Source organism: Haemaphysalis longicornis, unplaced genomic scaffold, assembly GCF_048455015.1.
Source record: "Haemaphysalis longicornis isolate Haplotype H1 unplaced genomic scaffold, Haemaphysalis longicornis Haplotype H1 scaffold_1, whole genome shotgun sequence".
Taxonomy (NCBI): domain Eukaryota; kingdom Metazoa; phylum Arthropoda; class Arachnida; order Ixodida; family Ixodidae; genus Haemaphysalis; species Haemaphysalis longicornis.
Window position 1 is genome coordinate 94,174,923 of NW_027526203.1, and position 6,229 is coordinate 94,181,151.

General features: G+C 48.3%; 1 non-coding gene across 1 annotated transcript; it reads left to right on the forward strand.

Moving 5' to 3' along the window:
* Window positions 1-2,641: 2,641 nt before the first annotated feature.
* Trnar-ucu (transfer RNA arginine (anticodon UCU)) lies at window positions 2,642-2,713 on the forward strand. The gene has a single exon. It is a non-coding gene; the product is annotated as a tRNA-Arg (tRNA).
* Window positions 2,714-6,229: the final 3,516 nt, after the last annotated feature.

Consider the following 6,229-nt stretch of genomic DNA (forward strand, 5'->3'; position numbering starts at 1 on the left):
TTTGGTAGGGAACTCCTGGCCATATACGCGGCTATCCGGCATTTCCGGCATTATGTGGAAGGACAAGAATTTTTTGTGCTCACGGATCACAAGCCACTCACCTACGCATTGCGCGCGAACTCCGATTCTGGTGCGCACGTGGCACGGGAGCTCCGCCAAATGTCGTACATCGCAGAATTCACGACAGATATACGCCATGTTAGTGGCACGGATAATGCTGCTGCCGACGCTCTTTCGCGCGGTCCAGTGAATGCCATCAGCCTGCCGAGCGGCGTGGACTTCACCACACTTACGACGGCTCAACGCAGTGATGGAGAATTGAAGCGTCTACTGACGTCTTCAACCAGCGCCTTGAAGCTGCAATGGTTGGCAGAACCCACAGGATCCGTATGCTGCGACATGTCTACAGGCAGGGCCCGACCGTTCGTCCCCTCGAACCTCCGTCGCAGCATTTTTGACTTGCTGCACAGCCTGGCGCATCCCGGGATTCGAGCCACGCAACGGCTATGCACAGCGAGGTTCGTGTGGCCAGGAATAAACCGGGATGTCCGACACTGGACACGAGAGTGCCTCGCATGCCAGCGCTCCAAAGTTCAGCGACATACTGTGACCCCCTTGGGATCCTTCCCTCTGCCGGACTGTCGATTTGCCCATGTGCATGTTGACATTGTGGGACCACTGCCGTTGTGTCAGGGGCAAAGCTACTTGCTAACCTGCATCGATCGCTTCACGCGATGGCCGGAGGTCGTGCCCATTCCAGACATGACTGCTGATACCGTCGCTCGCGCATTTATCTTCCACTGGGTGGCCCGCTTCGGAGTGCCGGCAACCGTGACTACGGATCGCGGAACACAGTTTGAGTCCGCCCTATTCGCAAGCGTCACCCGGCTCTTGGGTACTTCCCGCATCAGAACAACTGCCTACCATCCGATAAGCAACGGTATAGTGGAAAGGTTCCATCGTCATCTGAAGACGAGCCTGACGGCTACTGCGAGTCACAGTTGGGTAGAGGCACTGCCGTTTGTTCTGTTGGGCGTTAGGACGGCTCTGAAAGCAGATATTGGATGCTGCTCTGCCGAACTGGTGTACGGAACAACGCTTCGCCTCCCAGGGGAGTTTTTCGCTACCAGTAAGGACGAGAACGTGTACGCGAACGCGGACTACGCCGTGCGACTGCGAGACATCATGAGCAAGCTACGCGCTGTTCCTCCGCGTCCGCCCGCAGCCCGGCCAGTCTACGTGGACCGGGAACTCTCCTCCTGCTCTCACGTGTTTGTGAGGCACGACGCCGTACAGCGTCCACTCCGGCCCCCGTACGACGGGCCTTTCAAGGTGCTGCGACGGGCAGACAAGCACATTACAATCGACAGAGGTGGTCGTCACGACGTGGTTTCTCTAGACCGCGTAAAACCAGCACACGTGGACTCCGACAGCGAAGCACCTGCACCACCTCGAGCTCCATCTTCGCAGGCACCCCCGGCAGACCACGTAGCGCAGCCCCAACAAATCCTCAAACGGTTCACGCGGAGTGGACGGTGGACGAGACCCCCGGTGCGCATGAACTTATGAACCGCAGTGGGTCGTCCGAGTGCGGCCGTTGTGCGCGCACTCACTAGGGGGGGAGTACTGTGGCGACGCAAAGCGGCGCTTCTGTGTGCGGTGCAGAGAGCGCATGCGCCCGCACGAGAAAGTTATCTTCGAGACGAAGGATGATAATAAAAGTCAGTTGTCGTTTGGGACGCGAGTTGTTCACTTGCGAAGCTCTGCCGAGCAACGCGTCCCAACAACATAAATACCCTAGAAGGTGGAGGGGAAACTCGTCCCGCCGCTAGCGTAGTGTTTATCGCACCAGACTGGTATTCTGGAGGTCGTGGGTTTGCTTCCCACCTGGCGGGCATTTTTTCTCCACTTTCTTTCTTTCTTTCCAAATTCTTTATCTGTTTCAATGACCTACCACATCCTCCCCTTTGCTTTCCGAGGTTTTCTTGACTGCCAACTCTTATTTCTGTGTTATATATAATGTGAGCATCCTTGAGCAATCTACCAGCACCGGTTGGCACAGTCGGTCTTGGTGGGGGATCATCGGACTGCCATCAGTGCTTCCCCTTCATCTGTACATTATCATCATCATTAGTGAACGTGATCTAGCACTTCGTCCTCATCTCTGTGAATACTCATCATCATGGTGTGTGCACTCGGGCGTTCCCTGCTCGAGCCTCCGTATAAACGGTCGCCCCGAACATCGGCCTCTCCGGTGAACCTTGTCCTCTGAATATATATATATATATATATATATATATATATATATATATATATATATATATATATATATATATATATATATATATATATATATATATATATATATATATATATATATATATATATTTATATATATATATGTATATAGAGAGAGAGCTCCTAATTTCCTTACTATATATATATATATATATATATATATATATATATATATAGTAAGGAAATTAGGGACTACACGGGGAGAAGGGGCCCTTCTTTTCAACCCCCCGGGGCGAAGGTTCCCTTCTCCCCGTGTATCAGAGCGGCACTGGCTACAACCCTCAATCGTCAGATACACTTCTAGTAAATATAAATAGCCCAGAAAGTGAAGGAGAACACAGTCGCCCAGATAGCCGAATCGGTAAGGCATTCGAGCTCTAATCGAAAGGCGTGGGTTCGGTCCCCACTCTGGGCGCGTGTTTTTCTTTCTTTCTTTATTCCATATATTTAAAAAAATGTTAACTTCATTAACCGTAGTAAAAAAAAGAGCCTAACCACACCCCTATGCCTCCTTTGGCGTTTTAGACTGCCGACCTATCTTTCTGTATTTCCTCAACAAGCCCCTTATTTCCTTACTATATTATTCAGCGAAAGCCTAGCGAGGGTCTCGGTTCTGGTAGCCTTGAGTCCAAGGTAGCATTCGAGGGCTTACCGCCAGTTACCCGCTCATGATAGGCTGTAGACGTTCGAGTCACGCCCCGGTCGGTTGAAAAGAAGGTCCCCTTCCCCACGTGTAGTCAGAGTGGCGCTGGCTACAACCCTCAAGGGTCAGATACACTTCTAGTAAATATAAATAGCCCAGAAAGTTAAGAACACAGTCGCCCAGATAGCCGAATTGGTAAGGCATTCGAGATCTAATCGAAAGGTGTGGGTTCGGTCCCCACTCTGGGCGCGTGTTTTTATTTCTTTCTTTCTTCCTCCATATATTAAAAAAAATGTTAACGAACTTCTAGTAAATATAAATAGCCCAGAAAGTTAAGAACACAGTCGCCCAGATAGCCGAATTGGTAAGGCATTCGAGATCTAATCGAAAGGCGTAGGTTCGGTCCCCACTCTGGGCGCGTGTTTTTATTTCTTTCTTTCTTCCTCCATATATTAAAAAAAATGTTAACTTCATTAACCGTAGTAAAAAAAGAGCCTAACCACACCCCCTATGCCTCCTTTGGCGTTGTAGACTGCCGACTTATCTTTCTGTATTTCCTCAACGAGCCCCTCATTTCCTTACTACATTATTCTGCGAAAGCCTAGCGAGGGTCTCGGTTCTGGCAGCCTTGATGCCTAGATAGCATAAAAGGGCTTACCGCCAGTTATCCTCTCATGACAGGCTGTAGACGTTCGAGTCACGCCCCGGGGGGTTGAAAAGAAGGTCCCCTTCTCCCCGTGTAGTCAGAGTGGCGCTGGCTACCACCCTCAAGCGTCAGATACACTTCTAGTAAATATAAATAGCCCAGAAAGTGAAGGAGAACACAGAGTCGCCCAGGTAGCCATAATTGGTAAGGCATTCGAGATCTACTCGAAAGGCGTGGGGTCGGTCCCCACTCTAGGCGCGTGTTTTTCTTCTTTCTTTCTTCCTTATATTTAAAAAAATGTTAACTTCATTAACCGCAGTAAAAAAAGAGCCTAACCACACCCCTATGCCTCCTTTGGCGTTGTAGACTGCCGACCTATTTCTTTATATATATATATATATATATATATATATATATATATATATATATATATATATATATATATATATATATATATATAATAGCAAACCAGAATAGAAAATGAGGGGCTCGTTTAATTAAGACAGACCTAAGGGTTAGGTCGTCGGTTCAGATCCCCCAAATGAAACCCTTCATCCACCCCTAGACATCACCAATTTAGAAAAAAACCTTATAGGGCAAGAGTGAATCAATTCTGTCAGTCTGCTCGATTGCTGTACTGTAATCTCGCCCATATGGGCATTGTTCCTGTCTTGCTTCGGCTCAGCCCCCGCCAGGCAGTATACCAGTTAATTTTGCCTTCAGCTGCTTTTTGCCGTCACCAAGGCAGCAACTTTTCGTTGCCGCTGTTCCCCACGCTACCTCACATGATGGAGGCGGCCGAGCCGGGTCCTTGGACGCCTTCCAGAATGTATCAACTGGTTGCCAGCGGTGGGATGTTGCAAGTTCCATAAACAAGTTCCAAGTTCCATTCCAAGTTCCAGGTTTATGGTGCAAGTTCCATAAACCTGCTAAACCCTACATGCCATATTACGGTGTTCAGCAAGGTGTTTTGCACACTCAAAGCTAGAATATGTCAACGCGTGAAATACTGCATCAGCCTGGACGCAAACATGTCCTATGTAGTTATCGCATCATGGTGACAATGTCAAAAATCAAGATTTTAAAAGTTGTTTAAAACACTAAAAAAGGAGCAGAAAAAAATCTATGCTGCTGCATAGAAGGACAATGTCACCAGTCGCATATTGTGTCGCGTCGTTGGTCCCAACTGCACCGGATTTCTTTCTGTTATGGCCAACGTTCAAATAGCCACTTTGTGAAAAGGAAGGTCTGCATTAAATAAATGACTTCAAATTGCTTGCTGGTAAGAACAAACTTCTCGGCATGCAGGAGAAACGTGGTATTCACTTCGTGTAAAACAACATTACGATGCGATGTCCCCTCGGCATAACAATCAAGTCTAACCCGTTCAATTTGGGGTGAGAAGGGTGGGAGACAAAAAGGTGCAAAGACATGCTCGCTCATTACTACTACGGCAAAATATCGCCTCTTCACCTATCCTGTGATAATGCACCGACCTAAATGGTGATAACCATTTTATCTTAACGAGTATGCTGCAGGAGGCTGGTGGATTGTGTGGTGAATTTCTGAGCATATAATTCAACCGCAAGACTCTTTAAATTCTGAAGGCTTTTTTAGTCGATTGGGGCATCAACCAGGTTAACTTCATTAACATCGCCTTTATGTGCACTGCTTGAAGCCTATGTGATGTGTCAGTGCATGTTTTGAAGTGCTACCGGCAATATCATAGCAACCACTTTTTTACTTCAAAACGTGCACCTAATTAGGCCTTAATGATGACCGTCATGTCTGAGGGAAGCATAGGCCACCAAACGTAAGGGTGTGCTCACATTCACGTGTGTAAAACCTATTCAGACTATATGCAAGAATTAGAGACACTTGGTTTTGGCCGCAAAGACTGACACATGACAATAATGGAGGGGTCCGATTCCCTAAAACGCGAGGCCGTCGTTTTGAAACGATGCGGTAGCGCTGTGCAAATGCATGTGTTCTCGGGTTGGGGCGCTGCTTTGACGGCCGGACGCAGAGCAAAATCCCTTGGGGGGCAGGGGGGCACGCCCACAAGGGCGCAAAGCGGTACACAATACCCCGTGTCGCTTTTACAGTGCCGCAGGTCGGCTTGCACCCTTGTTACACGGCTCCCGTCAAAGGTGTTTGCTCTGTCACCGGCCTTCAAAGCGGCGCCCCAACCCGAGAACACATGCATTTGCACAGCGCTACCGCATCGTTTCAAAACGACGGCCCTTTCCTCGAGATTTGGGCCCCAGGAGGACATGGTCAGTTCTTAAATAATTACTGTTACGAGAAAGAGGATACCCTGTGCTGAAAAAAATTCCAATGTGGCATAACGCTGTTCTGCAATCTGTTCTCTAGCAGCCTCCTCTCTCGCCTTGTTTATATCAAAGGGTGTGTTTGTCAACCGGTATGTTCTTTGTTGTGCACTGCTGTCCACGAGCTACTAGAAAGAGACCTTCGGCCTTAAGGTATGACTATTGTGCATAGTTAGTTCTCCGGGATAGAGTGAGTTTTTAAAGATTTTGCAAACCTATTGGCAAGAATGAACGTTCAGAGTAGAGGGCAGCGCAATGAACGGGACGAAGCGAAGATGAGACAAGCAGAAGCGCTTGTGTTTGTCACGTCTT